The 16801-nt window shown below is 42.6% G+C and overlaps 1 protein-coding gene across 1 annotated transcript in view; it reads left to right on the top strand.

Annotated features, from left to right (window-relative positions):
• Positions 1 to 8391: 8391 nt before the first annotated feature.
• Positions 8392 to 16801, top strand: part of Plekhm3 (pleckstrin homology domain containing M3) — a 161554-nt gene continuing 153144 nt past the window's right edge. Inside the window, exon 1 of the mRNA XM_041631814.1 lies at positions 8392 to 8579. The gene's annotated coding sequence lies outside the window, so the exon portion shown is untranslated. The remainder of the gene's footprint in view (positions 8580 to 16801) is intronic.

Raw genomic sequence — 16801 nt, 5'->3', positions numbered from 1 at the left:
TGTCAGAGATAAGAATATCACTTTTTAACAAGCAGGAACTTTCTTCAAGTCTGAGGGAATGGGTTCTTTGGTCTAAATGCTTGACCTTGGGAAAAGGATTTTCTTGAGGGATCAGACACTCCATTATAGAATATTGTTAGTTTCTTGTATGGTTTAGTTCATCCAAATAGTTAAAGATTAAAAGTGAGCAAACAGAAAACTAGACAAATAGTACTGTGACCTATGTAGACCTTAGGAATTTATAAATCTTGATTATCAAATACACTTTATTTATCAAACATATGGTACTTCTCTAAATTTCCTAGCAGCTTGTGTGAGTAGGCACAGTTATCATGGTAGGCAGTTCCATGGTGGCAGGGATTTCTTCCAAAGAATTATTTTGCTTAGAGAGGCTGCCATTTTGTACATTTTCATCCTTCAAAACCCATACAAAATTTCCCAAAGGAAAAAGCACAAGGGAACTGTTGTCACTGTAATGATTCTGCACAAGAGGAACCTTGGTGGTGGGTGAGAGCCCATGGCAGGTGAGGGACAGACAAATATGCCATACAGACAGAGCTTAGGTGAGGATTTCATTGGGAGAAGAGTAAAGGGGAGCGAAGAGAGAAAAAGAGAGACAGAGAGAGACAAAGAGAAGAAGAGAGAGGTAGAAATCTGCTTGCCTCTTCAGAAGAACAGCAAAAAGAGAGTGGGAATGGGCAAAGCTTGTCTCTTAAAGGGACCTTTTGCACCTGTGTACAGACTACACCGTGACATAGCAGCCACAGGAACCTGGGCAGGCCAGGGCACTGCCCGGGTGCATCCTGACAGGTGACAGGGGCCAGCATAATGCCTGAATCCTAACATTTCCATCTTTTTCATATTATAAAAAGGTAGGGAAATTAAAGGAGAAAGCAGGAGGGACAGGGTAAGGGGCGCCAGGTTCTCAAGACAGCTTCCTGATGATACGGGGCATCGACTGTCCCAACCTGAGAAAGTTGGGATGCTGGCCATGGCCTGGTTGTTTCACTTCACTGTCCAGGCTATGTGGAACCATCTGGAGCCTCTTTCACCTGGCACAATGTTGGTAGAGCAGAGGACAAGGTTAGGTTTAGGAAAATGTTTTTCTTTAGGTCCTGGTAACTGAAGGAGGGGGTTGTCAAGACCAGGGAAAGGCGGTGGAGGCTTTGGATGCTGATTGACAGCAGTTATCTAGACCTGTCTCTGTATTACAAAAAGCCTTTTTAACTAAACATTTTAAATGCCGTATCCTTCAGCATTCTGAGAATTTGAGGGCTGTCTATGGGTGTACCTGAGTATGACTAGAGTGACAACAGTGGAGGGTCTTCCTGGAGAGCTGGATCCAAGCTGAGACGTTGTAGAGGAATGTTTTACCCAGAGTCCTCAAGCTTGACTGTAACTGGTTTTAACTTAACTTTGTGAAGGACAAAGAAGTAAAGAAAAATTTTCTTTCACAATAGAAGTTTAACACTAAAATGCTGTGGGACAATGGTCTTGTACCCTGTAAAGATTTGTCACTTATAGTGTTTTAGTAAAACACTGATTGGCCAGTAGCCAGGCAGGAAGTATAGGTGGGACAACTAGAACAGGAGAATTCTGGGAAGAGGAAAGGGTCAGTCTGTAGTTGTCACTCAGACACAGAGGAAGCAAGATGAGAATGCCTCACTGATAAAAGGTATCAAGCCACATGGCTAACACAAACAAGAATTATGAGTTAATGTAAGATGTAAGAATTAGTTAATAAAAAATCCTGAGCTAATAGCCCAACCAGTTTATAATTAATGTAGTTCTCTTTGTATTTCTTTGGGACTGAACGATTGTGGGACCAGGCAGGACAGAAACCTCTGTCAACACTAAAAACTAACAATAGCGAAGAACAGCTTCCAGGAAGGGCTGGGTAATGTAAATCTCTAGATCAGCTTTTGTTAATCTGAAATAGATCTTTATGACCTTAAATTTTTTCATTATATAGAATATACTTTAAAGCAGAGTTAAATCACATATATAGTATGTTGTAACAGATCTAACCATATTTTTATCATCATTTAAAAGTACATAACAATTTAAAGTATCCGAGACTTGTTTATTTGTCTAGAAGGAGATATAATGAAGAGAGTTCATTAGGACTGCTTAAAACTTTTTTAAACAATAATTATATGTACATATATGCACAGTTGAATTTAAGCTGCATACATACACACACAGAGTTAAAGGTAGCTTATATTCACACTTATGTAATTAAATCAAAAGTCACATGCACACAGACACATATATTAAATAGGAATTGAGTAAAATAAGAAGGGAAAACCAGTGTATGCTGGGTGAGACGAAGATTGTTTCTCCTCTGTCTCTGATTCCCACATTGCATACCCAGCTGCCGGTACTGAATGAAAGGCAAAGTGGGTTTGTTACAGGTGGAAGAGAGCTGTCACAGGAGCATAGGGCCCCTGCATGCATTGGATGCCTCAGCAGGCCCTACCAAAGCAAACATGTCACATGCAACAGAGTCACTATGAGACAGATTTCAAAAGCATGGTTAATGGCGTAAAGGCGGCTGGCGACAGGTCATGACTTAACTGCTCTGGCTGTGGGGGTGGGCCGCCCTCTGTGGGGGCGGGCCGCCCTCTGTGGGGGCGGGCCGCCCTCTGTGGGGGCGGCACAACACTGGGCCCAGCACCGTGGGTGCCGTGGGTGCCGCTTACTTAGGGGCAGGGCTGCATGAGTCTGCTGCTCCTCCCTGCCCCAGTCACCACCTGTCCACCTGGGCTTGAGTGACACAGCACAGTGGCCACCCTTAGTAAAGATGGTGGTTAAGACATCTGACCTGCCTTTAGCCAAGATGACACCTGCCCACATGTTGTAACTCCTTCCATTTACCTGTCTGCTGGCAGAAGTTAGAAAGGCCCCGTAAACCTTGTGAGATTTAAAGAGCCGTTGGTGGTCTACTTGAGTTGTTATCTAGGGGATATTAGTGTAGAGGTGAGTGAGTTAAAGACATCCCAGAGGAGTGAATGAGCGTATACGTTTTTGTTGACTTGTTTCCCATGAGTGAGGCAGAAGGATTCAATGGCTTTTTTTTTTTTAAAGTGAGGATCAATGGTACTGGCTCCGGTTGTTCTATGGTTGTCAACCAAAAGAATGAGGGCACGGGCACTAAGCCTGAAGGATGCAAAGTCTGAGAGAGAAGGCGTGAAGCTGAAGAAGGGCCATAGCCTGAAAGACCCGTAGGTCTGAAAAACAATGGCACCACTCAGTGGAGGCAGGGCCCAGGGCACTAGGCACAAAGGACATGGAGTCCGAAAGACCTGTAGGTGTACAAATAGGAGCAGAGGGGCTGCGTCCCCTGCACCCGGCCGCCCGCATGGCTAGCTTTATCCAAAATAATTACACGGAAACTGTATTCTTTTAAACACTGCTTGGCCCATTAGTTCCAGTCTCTTATTGGCTAGCTCTTACATATTGATCTAACCCATTTCTAATAATCTGTGTAGCCCACGAGGTGGCTTACCAGGAAAGATCTTAACCTGCATCTGGAGTGGGAGAATCATGGCGACCATCTGACTCAGCTTCTTTCTACTCCGCCTACCTAATTTTCTGTCCTATCAGAGGCCAAGCAGTTTCTTTATTACTTAACCAATGAAACAACAGATAGAAAGATGACCCTCCTCCATCATGTAGGTATGAGAAATGAAGGCACAAACTGCTCGGTTAAAGTGGAGGCCAAGGGCACTCATGGGAAATGCTGGAGGCGATTGTGAAAACCACCAGGGAGGAGAGGATCTCATCAATTGTAGGCAGTGTTGTGTGAAGTATCCCAGTGGACCAGTAGTTGGAAAGTGAGCTTCCAGTCTGGGGTCAGGGCCCCCTTGTGCCTCAGGGTGCCTGTCCATGGGTGGTAGGGACCACAGGAAGAACATGGCAGAGTCATGTCGCCAATGTAATGGTTCTGCAGGATAAGGACATTGGAGGTGGGTGAGAGCCCGTGGCAGGTGAGGGGCAAACAAATATACCATACAGAAAGAGCTCAGGTGAGGAGAGAAAGAGGGAGAGGGGCAGAAACCTGCTTGCCTCTTCTGAGGGACAGTGGGAAGAGAGCAGGAATGGGTGGAACGTGTCTCTTAAGGGAAACTTTTGCACCTATGTACAGACTATGCAGTGACATAGCAGCCACTGGACCCTGCCATAGGCCAGGGCATTGGCTGAGTGCATCCTGTCAGGTGAATCCTAACAGTAACGCATAGTGAGAATCATTTAAAATGGAAGTAAAAGGGTGCTGGAGAATTGCCATCTGCAAAGTCGAATTGCTGGACTTTTTCTAGTGGCACTGGCAGGGCCTTGAACCATTGACAACTTCACAGGAGGAATTGCCATAGCTGCCAAGAATGTGGAGCTGGGCTTTTCGGAGCCTTATCATTTGCTGGAGATTCTCTGAGAGGGCGGGGTTTGGAGAGACAGAGTACTGAAATTCACCCGCATTTAATTTCCAACTGCTTAAGATACCCCTCATCCCAAAAGGTAGAAGTAAGATGTTAACACGCTACAAGGAAATGAACATATCAATTGAAGGTGGCAAGCTACATCCATACTTAAACATTCTGTTGCTAGAACAAAAAAGTCATGCTCACACCCTAGACCAAAACATTCTGTAGGTAAACCACTCCCTGAATGGAATCCAAGGTTATCTACTTCAGGGAGGTGAGAAACACATCTACTTCTCTTTTTCTGAAATACAAGGTCTGGGTATTAGCCACACCCGTTGAAACCAACCTTGGGAGAGCAGAACTCTCGGGTCTAGTCTAGGTGTGATCTTTGTTTGGGGTAGAAGCACAACAAAAGGAACCAAAAGGAAGTTCCAACTCTCTAACCTTTGGTCAACGTGGAAATAAGCTCACATTTTTGGGCCTCCACATGTGCACATGAAGGTTTGCTGTTGGTTGTTTTTCCTTTACTCTTTACTCTTCACTCTTTGGGGTCCTGACACCCAGCTCCCAAATAAGTCACACAGAGGATTATTTTTTCTCATGAATGTCTGGCCTTAGCTTGGCTTGTCTCTAGCCAGCTTTTCTTAAATTATCCCATCTACCTTTTGACCCAGGCTTTTGTCTTTCTCTATTCTCTATCCCTTTCTATACTTCTTACTCCTTGGCTTGCTGTGTGTCTGGGTGACTGGTCCTTGGCATCCTCTCGCATTCTTCTTTCCTTGTTCCTCCTCTCTATTCTTCTTCTCTTCCTATTTATTCTGTCTGCCAGCCCTGCCCATCCTTTCTCCTGCCTTGCTATTGGCTGTTCAGCCCTTTATTAGATCAATCAGGTATTTTAGACAAAGTAACACAGCTTCACAGAGTTAAACAAAGGTAATTCTTTTTTGTTTGTTTGTTTGTTGAGGCAGGGTCTCTGCGCAACAGCTCTGGTAGTCCTGGAACTCACTTTGTAGACCAGACCTGCCTCTGCCTCCCCAGTAGAGGGACTAGAGACATGTGCCACCATCACCTGGCTTGTTTTATTTTTAACAGCATAACTTTATTCTATGCTGATTTAAGCAATACTTTATTAAATAAGAGATAAAAGTAAAAAAAACTAATAAAAGCATAAAATAATGATATTTCCTTACACATCATTTGGTACTTCGTTTTATTTTAGCTTGCTTTGGAGAGTGGGTTTTGGGGATCAAACTTTGGGCCTTACATGTTAGGCAATCTCTCCACCACTGAGCACACTCCCAATTCCACTGCTTCATCCCAACAACCTTTGTTTTGTGGTAAAAAGCTGTGCTAGGGACAGAATCTAAGGCCTTGTGTGTGCTAAGCAAGGGCTCTACCTTGAGCTAAATCTGCAGCCTTTAACAACATTTATTGAGATTATTTACTAGATAAATCCCAGCATTTGGGAGGTAGAGGCAGGTGGACCTCAGTGATTTTCAGGCCAGCCTGGTCTAAAAAGAGTTCCAGGACAGCAAAGACTGTTATACAGAGAAACCCTGTCTTGAAAAAAACAAGATGCAAAAAAACAAACGAAAAAAGAGTTGCCACCATGGTCATGGTGTCTCTTCACAGTGATAAAACCCCACAAGTGCTGAGTAGAGAAAAACAAAGAGCTTATTCCTACCAAGTAAATGCCAGCGGAGTAGAGAGCGATGCAGTCTGAAGTCTTCCTGCTGCTCACAGTCTTGAAGTAAGAAAACAGCTGTGGACAATGGTTGATTAGATGAACATTGACAATTTTTTCTGTTCTGTACGAAATTTTTCTGATTGCTCAACAGAGGCCTGTTAGGGAATATTATTTTCTGGTGTGTGACTTTTGTTTAGGCTGCATTTGTTTAACTCTGTGATGCTGAGTTACCGTGCCTGTCTAAAACACCTGATGGTCTAATAAAGAGCTGAATGGCCAATAGCAAGGATAAGCAGGACTGACAAACAGAATATAAATAAAAAGAGAAAGGAGGCAAAAGAGGAGCGAGAAAGAGAGCAAGGAGAGGAGGACATCAGGAGCCAGCCTCCCAGCTACATGGCAAGCCACAGAGAAAGAAGTAAAGAAACGTATAAAGAAATAAGGAAAGGGCTGGGCGGTGGTGGCACACGCCTTTAATCCCAGCACTCGGGAGGCAGAGGCAGGCGGATCTCTGTGAGTTCGAGGCCAGCCTGGTCTACAAGAGGTAGTTCCAGCAGGACAGGAACCAAAAGCTACGAAGAAACCCTGTCTTGAAAATCCAAAAAAAAAAAAAAAGAAAAGAAAAGAAAAAAAAAGAAAAGAAAGAAATAAAAAAGAAATAAGGAAAGGCAAAAGCCCAGAGGCAAAATGTAGTCAGGATAATTTAAGAAAAGCTGAGAAGAAGAAACAAGCCAAGCTAAGACATGCATTCATAACTAAGAATAAGCCTCCGTGTGTGATTTATTTGGGAGCTGGGTGGCAGGCCCCTCAAAAACCCAAAAGAGTAAAACAACATACAACACAGGCCTTCGTGGGTGTCAGTGTACAATGTAGGTAAAGATATTGGTCCCAATGCAAACTGCAGACTGATGGTGTACCGGTGGAGGTCATAGATGATACAAAACGTCCTATTGTGGTTCGGGACGCTCATAGGCAGGGAGGTTGTCCATACTCAGTGACAAGAGTATGTAAGAACGCTTCCTCAACTCTTCTGCGAATCTAAAAACGTCTCTCAAAATACAGTCTATTAAAAATAGTGAGGGTGATGCTAGCAGACAGCCCTTTGAATGGCGACATGAATTTAACTATTTTGAATTTAGAGGAACAAAATATTCCCAGATGATGACTAGCCAGCACTTTTCCAATGATGTCATCATTGGCTCCCTGTGTTAGTGAGTGGGAAGTAGATTTAGTCGTTTTTCAAACATGGATTTTAAAAAAATGTGTTTGAATTTGTTTTCGTCAATCTAAAGTTTTATACTCTGAATTTGCTTTCAATAATGAATTTCAAGCACACAGGGTGCTGGAATCTTTAACTAGAAGAAAAATTGTTTCTGCTTATATTGTGCTTCTTGTTTCAGTGCCTTTTAGTGTCTTGACTACAGTCTATATTTTGGACATTCTTTCTAAATGTTGAAAAATTTAAAATACAATAATTACCATGTAAGAAATATGTTTGGGAGCTATAACATTTTTTTTTGCTTGTTTTGTTATTTTTTATTTTCGAGACAGGGTTTCTCTGTGTACCTTTGAGTGTCCTGAAACTCGCTTTGTAGACCAGGCTGGCCTTGAATTCACAGAGATCAGCTTGCCCTTGCCTTCCCAAGTGATGAGATTAAAAGCGTACACCACCACCGCCTGGCTTGCTTCGAGACAGGGTCTATCTCACTTTGTAGTTCTGGTTGGCCTGAACTCACAGAGGTCCTCCTGCCTCTGTGCTGGGATTAAAGGTATGCACCACTTTGCCCAGCCCCTCTTATTCTTATTAACTGAGGAAAGGACTAAGAAGAATGCTGTGATGGAGAATTAAGGCTGGAAACTAAAAGAAAGACAGCAGATCTTTGTAAAAGTAGCTAGTCACTGGGAGACTTCAGGAGAGGTGACCCCCACCCTAACCCTATGTGCTATAACTGGGAATCCACAGCCAAGTTAGAGAGTTTCCCTCCCAAGGGCACCTTTTCAACCCGTCTACCTAAGTAGACACGAAAAGCGCTCGTTTCTACTTTTGGAAAGCATTTTTTCTGAGATTCTCTTAACTGTGTCAACTGCTGATAGCTGACCCAGCCCTGGTAGGTTCTAAGTGACAACTTTTTGGCGTTGGGAGGAACGCGGAGGAGACGGAGCGGGTGACAACTGCGGCGGAGGAAAAGATGCGATTAGGAGGTCAGGCCCCGCCCGCCCGGCCGCCCGCTCCTCCCGCAGGAGGGGCCGGTCCTCGCGGCCTGGAACCCTGTGTGTCCGGGTCTGGCTGCCGGGCTGCCGCGGGGAAGCATTTGAGAGTGGGACCGCGAGAAGCGGCTTGTAAACAGAGCCGGGCCGGGATGGTCGGCGGCTGGGGCGGAGCGGCTGGCGGTGAGCAAGGCGGGCTGCCTGGGTCGGGGCCCTGCCGGGAGTCGGCTGCAGGCCGCGGGGGCGACCAGACCCAAGCCTCGGTGAGCATCCGCCTCGCGGCGGCCGCGGCCGGGCGGGCGGGAGGGCGACAGGGCGGGCGAGGCGCGGAGAGGGGCGGGATGACACATCCCTGGAGCATCCTGGGGTCGCGGGGATGCTTCCCATGCACGGCTCTCTGTTGTATTTCGAGCGAGGTAGCACTTCGCTTGTGGGTGATGACATGACCCTCTGTTTATTTTTGTGAATCAAGTAAACGTTAAAATAGAAAGTAATTGATTAAGGCGATCCTGTTCTCTGTGTTGTCTTTTGGGAACCCCTCCCCAGTGATCATAGAAACCAACCCCAGCCGAGCTTTTAGCCCCAGAGAAACGTGACGACCGTTCTTCCTGTTGACTCTGCCCATTTTGAATGTATAGTAAATGACGCCACAGGACTGATGACAAATTGGTCTGTATGAAAAGCTTACTAAGCTGAAACAAAACAAAAACAAAAAAACAAGGAGTTCTGAGGCCCACCCCTTAAGCTGAAACAATTCTGCTGACTTTGAATGACAAATAGAGACTGACCTATTCATATAGTTTGCCTTTTAATCTAACAGGTTAAACAGATTGATTATGTTGTTGTAAATGTATTTAATTATTTTTTCTTCTGTCCGTGGAACTATAGAGAAAAATTTTGATTTTTTTCTTTTAAAATATTTTTAAAAATAAATTGTGATTTGTATTTATACCGCATTATAGAATAGCACAACTTACAATTGATTTGCTTAAAATAAAATACCAAGTAGTTTTTGTTTCATTTTCTGCAAGCAAATACTTTGGCAAAAGTTAGTTCTTTAAAAGGTCAATAGACATGCGTTACCTTGGTAACATAATCTAACTTTTAACTAAGAGCCAAATATTAGATTAAATTGACAAGAAGTGGTAAATGTCATGCACCAAGAAATACATCCATGTCTGATGTGTTTGTCTCTATAGTAAATACTTTCACAATGCCATGGTTCTAGCAGGATCTTTAAAGCCACATTACCTCACCTTAAATTCTTGTTTGATCATTTTGTCATTGTGACATCCTGGGAAGTTTACTCAATACTGCTGTTCCTAATCTGTAGACTAGGAATAATAGCCACCTCGTCAAAGATTTAATGAGGATTAAATATGTATGCTTTTTTGAGGCAGAGTCTCTCTCTATGTAACCCTGTCTAGTCTGGACTATGTAGACCACTCTGGCCTCGAACTCACAGAGATCCATCTGCCTCTGCTGGGATGTGCCACCATGTGCGTCATTGTAATATAACATAGTCAGGTAGTGATGTCTTATATGCATAGGTTCTGGGGATAAGCAAAATTTATTGGAAGAAGGACAGTTTGGAACTACAACTGTCCCAGAGTCTTAGGTCTCAATGAATGTGCCACTGTGCCTGACAAGTTGGTAACTTTTAAAGTGCCTGGAACAACAGTTAGAATAGGTGTTTGATGACTGTATCAAATATTCCAGTATTAAAAAGCAGATTTCTGATTATCTAGTGTTGGGGAAAGGATGGAAGAGAAAGTTTTTGTTGAATGAGTATAGAGTTTCAGTTTTACAAGATGAAAAGACCTGTGGAGATTGGGCTGCATGATAATGATGGACTACACTTATGAATAGTTACTATGGCACATTTTATGTTTTGGGTATTTGACTACAATTTGTTTCAGCACCAGTGTTTACAGCACTGTACACAGAACTCTTTAGTACCACCAGCAACCTTTGCTGCTGTGAAATGTGGCTTGTCACACTTTGTTAGCTTTGTACACTGAAGATTTATCATAAATCACACAAACAAGTCATAAAAATTGACACCTAACACTCTAGGACGGTCGTAGTTCCAAACTGTCCTTCCAACAGTTTTGCTAATCCCCAGAGCCGATGCACATAAGACATTACTACCTGACTATTTTATATTACATGGCACACATGAAATTGGAATGATGAGGTCATCAAGGTGGGTCTAATATAATCACAAGTGCAGAGCTTTCTGTTGCTGGGAAATCAGAAGAAGGTGCAACTTTAAAGATTTAAAGATGGATGATAGCTGATTTAAAGATGGATGATAGTGTTGAGCAAGAATTTAGGCAGCCTTCAAGAATTTGGAAAACCTAAAACGACCAAGAGTGGCCTTCAGCCTGACAACCAGCAGGAAACAAAATATCCTTGGATTTTTGTCAACAATCCAGGTAAATTTGAAACAGAATTTCTAGATAGGCACCCAGCCAAGCTAACACCTTAGCAACTATGAGATAAGAAATTTTGTTTAAAACAATCCAGAGTGTGAAAATTTGTTGTGTCATGATAGAAATACATAATCTAGCAGAAAATGGTCAAAAAAATTAAACAGACTGTTATAGTGTGGGTCTGGGGTATCCCCAAAGGCCTGTGTCCTATAACCTTAGTCGTCCTAGAAGCATTTGAAAGGGGTGGGGCTCATGAGATGTAGGAAGTCTTCAGGGGATTGAGGGAATGACAGCAAAGGGAGCTGTGGGCTCTGGATCCTCCCTGTGGGTTGCTCAGTGCCCTGCCATGTTCTCTGACTTTATGTGCTGCCCTGCCACTGTCCCAAATATAATGAGACTAACTGTTCATAGACTGAGTGCTTCACAGCTCTGGGTCAAAATTAACCCTTTGCAAGTTGATTACTATGGGAACTTCATTATGGCAATAGAAAGTTAACACTCTATCATAGGAATAGAATTAAATAGATAATATATTAAATTGAGCTCTTTCTCTTAATCAAAGAAATGAAAATGGAAGCAATAACGAGGTAATACTTTTCCAGCTCTCAAATTATTATAGATTTCAAAGAGTTTTAATTCTCACACCAAATAGTATGTCATGGAGCAAATATTCTCAGATGTCATGAGAGGCAAGCAATTAGCACAGCCTTTCTGAAAAGCACATTGATCAAATGTATAAAAAGCCTCAGCAATTCTCCTCCCTTTTGACTTAGCAATTCTTCTTTTAGAAGTTCAGAGGAATTTATGAGAGTAGTTAAGTTTAACATAATGCTGAATATGCCTTTATGTAGGAAATTGGCAGTAGTCTAAGTGCCCAGTAACAGGGGAGGAGTCAAATTATGATTCCATCAAAAGATCTGACAAAATACAAATATTAAAATATATTTATACCAGGCAGTGGTAGTACTTGCATGATGTGGGATTCCCCTCTGTATGCTGTAAATACCATTGGTTAATAAAGAAACTGGCTTGGCCTGATAGGGTAGAACAGAACTAGGTGGGGAAACTAAACTGAATGCTGGGAGAAAGGAGGCGGAGTCAGAGACAGATATGTTGAAACCTTGCTGGTAGGCCACAAGTCTCATGGTAAAATTTAAAATAATAGAGATGGGTTAATTCTAGATGTAAGAGCTAGCTAGCAATAAGCTTAAGTAATTGGCCAAGCAGTGATTTAATTAATATAGTTTCTGTGTGGTTATTTTGGGAATCTGGGCAGTCAGGAAACGAACAAGCATTCTCCTTACTACACACACATTTAATATCAGCACTCAGGAGGCAGAGGAAGCTGGATCTCTGTGAGTTCAAGACCAGATTGGTTTATAAAGAGTTCCAGGACATCCAGCGTTGTTACACAGAGAAACCTTCTCTCAAAAAGCAAAACAAAACAAAAAAGATACTTATGAAGAATTTTAATAATGGAAAACAGTTCAGTCATTGCTAAGTACGAAAGATGACAGAGAACAGTATCTACATGTTTTCAACTAACTTACATCTCTTTTCCTTTCCTCTCTTTCTCTTTTTGTTCTTGCCGTAGAGTGCTTTCTCCCTTGACAGAGGGGGAATAAAAGTTGTTTATTTTGCCTTTATTCTTTTTCAAAACACTGACATGTACTTGTATTTTTAATAACCACACAAAGATCAATAATTGCTTCAAATTTGTCTACATTATGAAGAATACTGTTATACCATGTCATGAGTCCCCAGAGACCACCAGGAGTCCGAGTTTGTATACAAAAGCAAAAAGCCTTTATTGTGAGCTTGAGCTCAGGCTCTCTGACACAGTTGGATGAAGGAGACATTTTTATTGTACCGTAACCCATTTTATAGATAAATCAATCAACAAGTGTCTGTTAAACAGATAGAAAAGATTTGCATCTTGGAGACATAGCAAAAGCTATGACTTTGGGTTAGCCTGATGAAAAACATCTTTAAGTCTGTACTTAGAAGACAACAAAAGGAAATTTAAAATCTTGAGCTCACGGCTGAATAGTGAGTACTTGGTGCTGTATCAGTTTTCCTTGAACTCTAAGCCTGTGAAATCTCAGTGTAGCAATATACTTTCAGTCAAATTTGCAAGCCATACAGTACCCTATAAGATTAATATCCAAGACCGATTGTCCTATCAAGCTTTCCTATTTCTTTGACTGTTAAAGAAATGTACAGAGAAATGTAACCAGAAAAGCCTATGGTACTTGCCTTTCAACATAGTTATACCAAGCCAGTTCCATAGTTTTCTGTAATTCTTTGCATTATGTTTATTAACATTTGACATTTTACATATAAACCAATTTAATTACTATCTTTTTAAACATATTTTTACCAGAGATAAGAATAGTTACTATTGAGAACAGCCATTTGCATGGTATATTCCTTTAATAAAAAGTTACATCTGAAACCTGTTTATTCTTTAGTATGAAGCTTATGAACAAGGCAAATCTGTTTGTCTTTTTTTTTTTTTAAACAAGAGACCTAGTTGTCTAGCTGACAAAGCTACAGTTAGCCGCCAGTGTCAGAGATCTGAGAAGGATTAACCAGAAAAACAGAGGCTAATTTATTGTCTTTATCTAGACAGACATCCCAGGCTCCTGTGATCTCTATGGCAACGAGGGCAGAGGTATCAGGACAGCTGTCTTGGCTGCCAGGCCCAGAGGAGGAGAGGCTTTTCCTGTGGAGCAGGAATATGGGGAGATTTTCTTCACTGTGCCTAGGCAAAGTGGGGCATCAACTCCCCAGTGTCCTGCTTATCCACAGTTTAGGCTGAGTCTTGGCAGAAGGTGAGACACTGGGGCAGTCTCGCCCAGTGGTAGCATGTAAATGGGGCCTGTACTTTGGTTTCCCGGCCACTCAGACCCAAATAATCACACAGAAACTATATTAATTACAACACTATTTAGCCAATGGATCAGGCATATTTCTACTAATCTGTACATTGGCATGAGGCTGTGGTTTACCAGTAATGTTCTGACATCTTTTTCCTTTGGCAGCTACATGGCATCTGTCTGACTCTGCCTTCTTTCTCCCTGCTTTCAGTTTTTACCTACCTACCTACCTACCTACCTACCCACCTACCTATATTCTGCCCTGCTATAGGCCAGGGAAACTTCTTTATTAACCAATAATATTAAAACATATTCATAACATACAGAGGGGAACCCCACATCAGTCCCATTACCATAATTGTCCATTGGAGACAGGAGGGATTGTGGTAGGAGCATAGAGGGAAATTTAAGAACTGAGGGCTGGAAGGAAAGTGGTGTGGGCTCTCCTGGGTAATGTCTATGCAGAAGGAAACAGGGTTTTGATTTTTTTTATTAATATTATTTTACATACCTACCCCGCGGTTTGATTTCTGAAAGCCCACTTGGGTAGCAGTGTTGTGAATGGGTTAGAAAACTGCCTGGAGGTTTGGTAGTAGAGAAACAGAGCAGTGGGTAGGTTTGGTGGATACCACAGAGGTAGGCTTCCTGGGGCTTGCTAATTTGTGTTGGTCGCTGGTGAGTCAACTAGAAATGCCAGAGTGGATATTCATCTTTATTAGGGGATGTGTCCTTTTCTCTGTAGCAAATGTTTGGAGGAGGCAGCCTCGAAGTAAAATGAGGAGTTGGTTGTGAATTGTAGGAATCAGGGCATATAAAAAAAGTAGTTACAAATAGTGTAACTAGAGCTCATGAGAATATTCTCCATCTTCCACGTGGATTGTAGCTAAAGCCACAGACGGGGAGCATATCATTAGGGAGGATGGAAGAGACGCTGGGCAAGTGGCCTGAGGGGTGTTTATCACCTGAGCAGGAACAGGAAAGAAGAATGTCCATGGACAAAGGAGGAAGGGCAGAGGTGGCTGTGCCAGTGGACTCCTGAGGGTAGTGCAGAGTGACCTCGTAGGTCACACTGCCGAGTGTCAGTCAGAGTCACTGTAAGAAGGCTCCTGGATTCAGCCATCTAGAAATTGCCAGAGACCTCTGCATGTAAAGTTTCACCTGGGCAGAACCAGACTGCTCACCATGGGAGAGTGGATGGAGTGGGGGAAAGTAAAGCCTAAAGTATAAAGATCAAATTTCCCAGAAACCCAGATGACAGAGAAAGGAGGGATGCTGCCTGCGTGTAGAGAGGCTTAGAGCGCAGGAGAGGGCCTTGTTTATAGTTCTCCTTGGGGAGAGCTCTCTTTTTGTTTTATTTTAAAAACTTTGCATACAGCATATTTTTGATCATATTCTTTTCTCTCCCTACTCTCTCAGATCTTCCTCATCTCCCTACCCACCCAACTTCATGCTTTCTCTCCCTCTCTCTGAGAAACCCATAAGTCAGAAAACAAGAAAACCTAGTGAGATAAAAAACACTGAAAGAAAAAGTGCACAGATAACAAACATGGAGTCATTTATTAGTCCTAGAGTGTGGGTGATACGCTCTATTGGAGAAAACGGATTTCCCTTTCCCAGCTGCCATCAACGACACATAGCTTTTTGGCTAGAGGTGAGACTTGGTATCCACTTCCCCATCTTGTGTGCCTGTCACAGTCCTGTGAGTCCGTATATGTACATCAGTCCTGCTGTGTCTGAAAATACTCTTTGTTTGGAGTCTTCCACCACTGCTGGCTCTTGTAGTCTCCCTGCCTCCCTTTTCACAGATCCCTGAACCTGTAGGGGTGGGGTTGATGAAGACACCTATCTGGTGTCTTCATCAGATAAGCTCCCCAGAATCTCTCACTCTCTTGCCTGTTGTCTGGCTTTGAGTCTCTGTATTGATTCCAGTCACTGCAGAAAGCTCCCTGCTGCAGGCTGAGTGATGCGCTGATCTGAATCTGCAAGGCTCTTCTTTGATGGTGCGTGCGGTGCATGCCCCATAGAACCCCTGTACTTCAAGGCCCCTGCTGCCTTTCACTCTGCAGAAGGAGTGCTTGAGTAGATTAAGGCTTTCTGTCAGAGCTTCTGAAGCAGATCACCAACACCACCCTTTCTCAGAGAGAACGTGGCAATCCTTTCCTTGGTAGCAGATACCCAGGGGCATCTTGTACCCTGCTTTGGTGTTCATAAAGCATAGCATTCTGGTATTTGGTTTGCACTCCACAGCCTTAAAAGTATTTGCCCTATACTTTGACAAAGTAACTGAAGTTCAGGTTCAAGAAGTTGGCCCCAGATCACATTCCATAACAGTGCATAGAAAACTGAGTCCCAAGCCTGCAACTCTAGATCTTGTGGTCCATTTAGGTACCCTTCACAGGAGGATCACCTGTGGTGGCTGTCCTTTTGTTTTGTTTTTGGTGAGTGGAAGTATTAAAATGGGCTTAGTTTTACTTCATTTAAAATAAGACTAAATGTTATCAGTCATTTTTTTTGTTTTGTTTGAACTTTATATGTGCATAAAGGTAACTTTAAGTCAGCTGTAAAAGGAGGTTGTTTATTTGAACATGCTTCACTAGTTAAAATATGCTTGAGTTATCTGTAGTAACATCCAGTTTGAAAATGTTTCTTTTAATTCTTTTGGCAGAAACCTTTGTGCGTTCCTTTAAGCAAACTTTTTTTAATAACTGTTTCTATTTATTTGTTAGCTGAATGAAAATGTTTTCTTGGGGAAACAGTAAGAGGCTGGCAGTTGGGGATATGTAAACACTTCTGAAAGCACATGAAGCTTTAGTATAATTAATCTTAATCAATAAAAACCAGCAGTCAAATATTGAGGGAAGAGCTGGGCGGTGGTGGCACACACCTTTAAGTCCAACACTCGGGAGGCAGAGGCAGGCAGATTTTTGTGAGTTTGAGGCCAGCCTAGTCTACAAGAGCTAGTTCTAGGACAGGCTCAATAGCTATAGTGAAACCCTGTCTCAAAAAACAAAACAACAACAACAACAAAATAATGTGGAAGATCAAAGTGGAGATCAGAGGACTAGGAGCAACTGCCAGTTGCTTCCTATCTGTCTTACTCCTTGGTCCAAAAGGAGCTGAGATACTTTCTACTTTCTACATCCCACCTTACCACTTCCTGTCTCCAGTTCC

This window comes from Microtus oregoni, unplaced genomic scaffold (genome assembly GCF_018167655.1).
Source record: "Microtus oregoni isolate MIOR12 unplaced genomic scaffold, Mior012 000038F_ref0000394, whole genome shotgun sequence".
Lineage (NCBI taxonomy): Eukaryota > Metazoa > Chordata > Mammalia > Rodentia > Cricetidae > Microtus > Microtus oregoni.
Note: the sequence above shows the minus strand (reverse complement) of the source record. Positions and strands in the feature narration are given on the sequence as shown.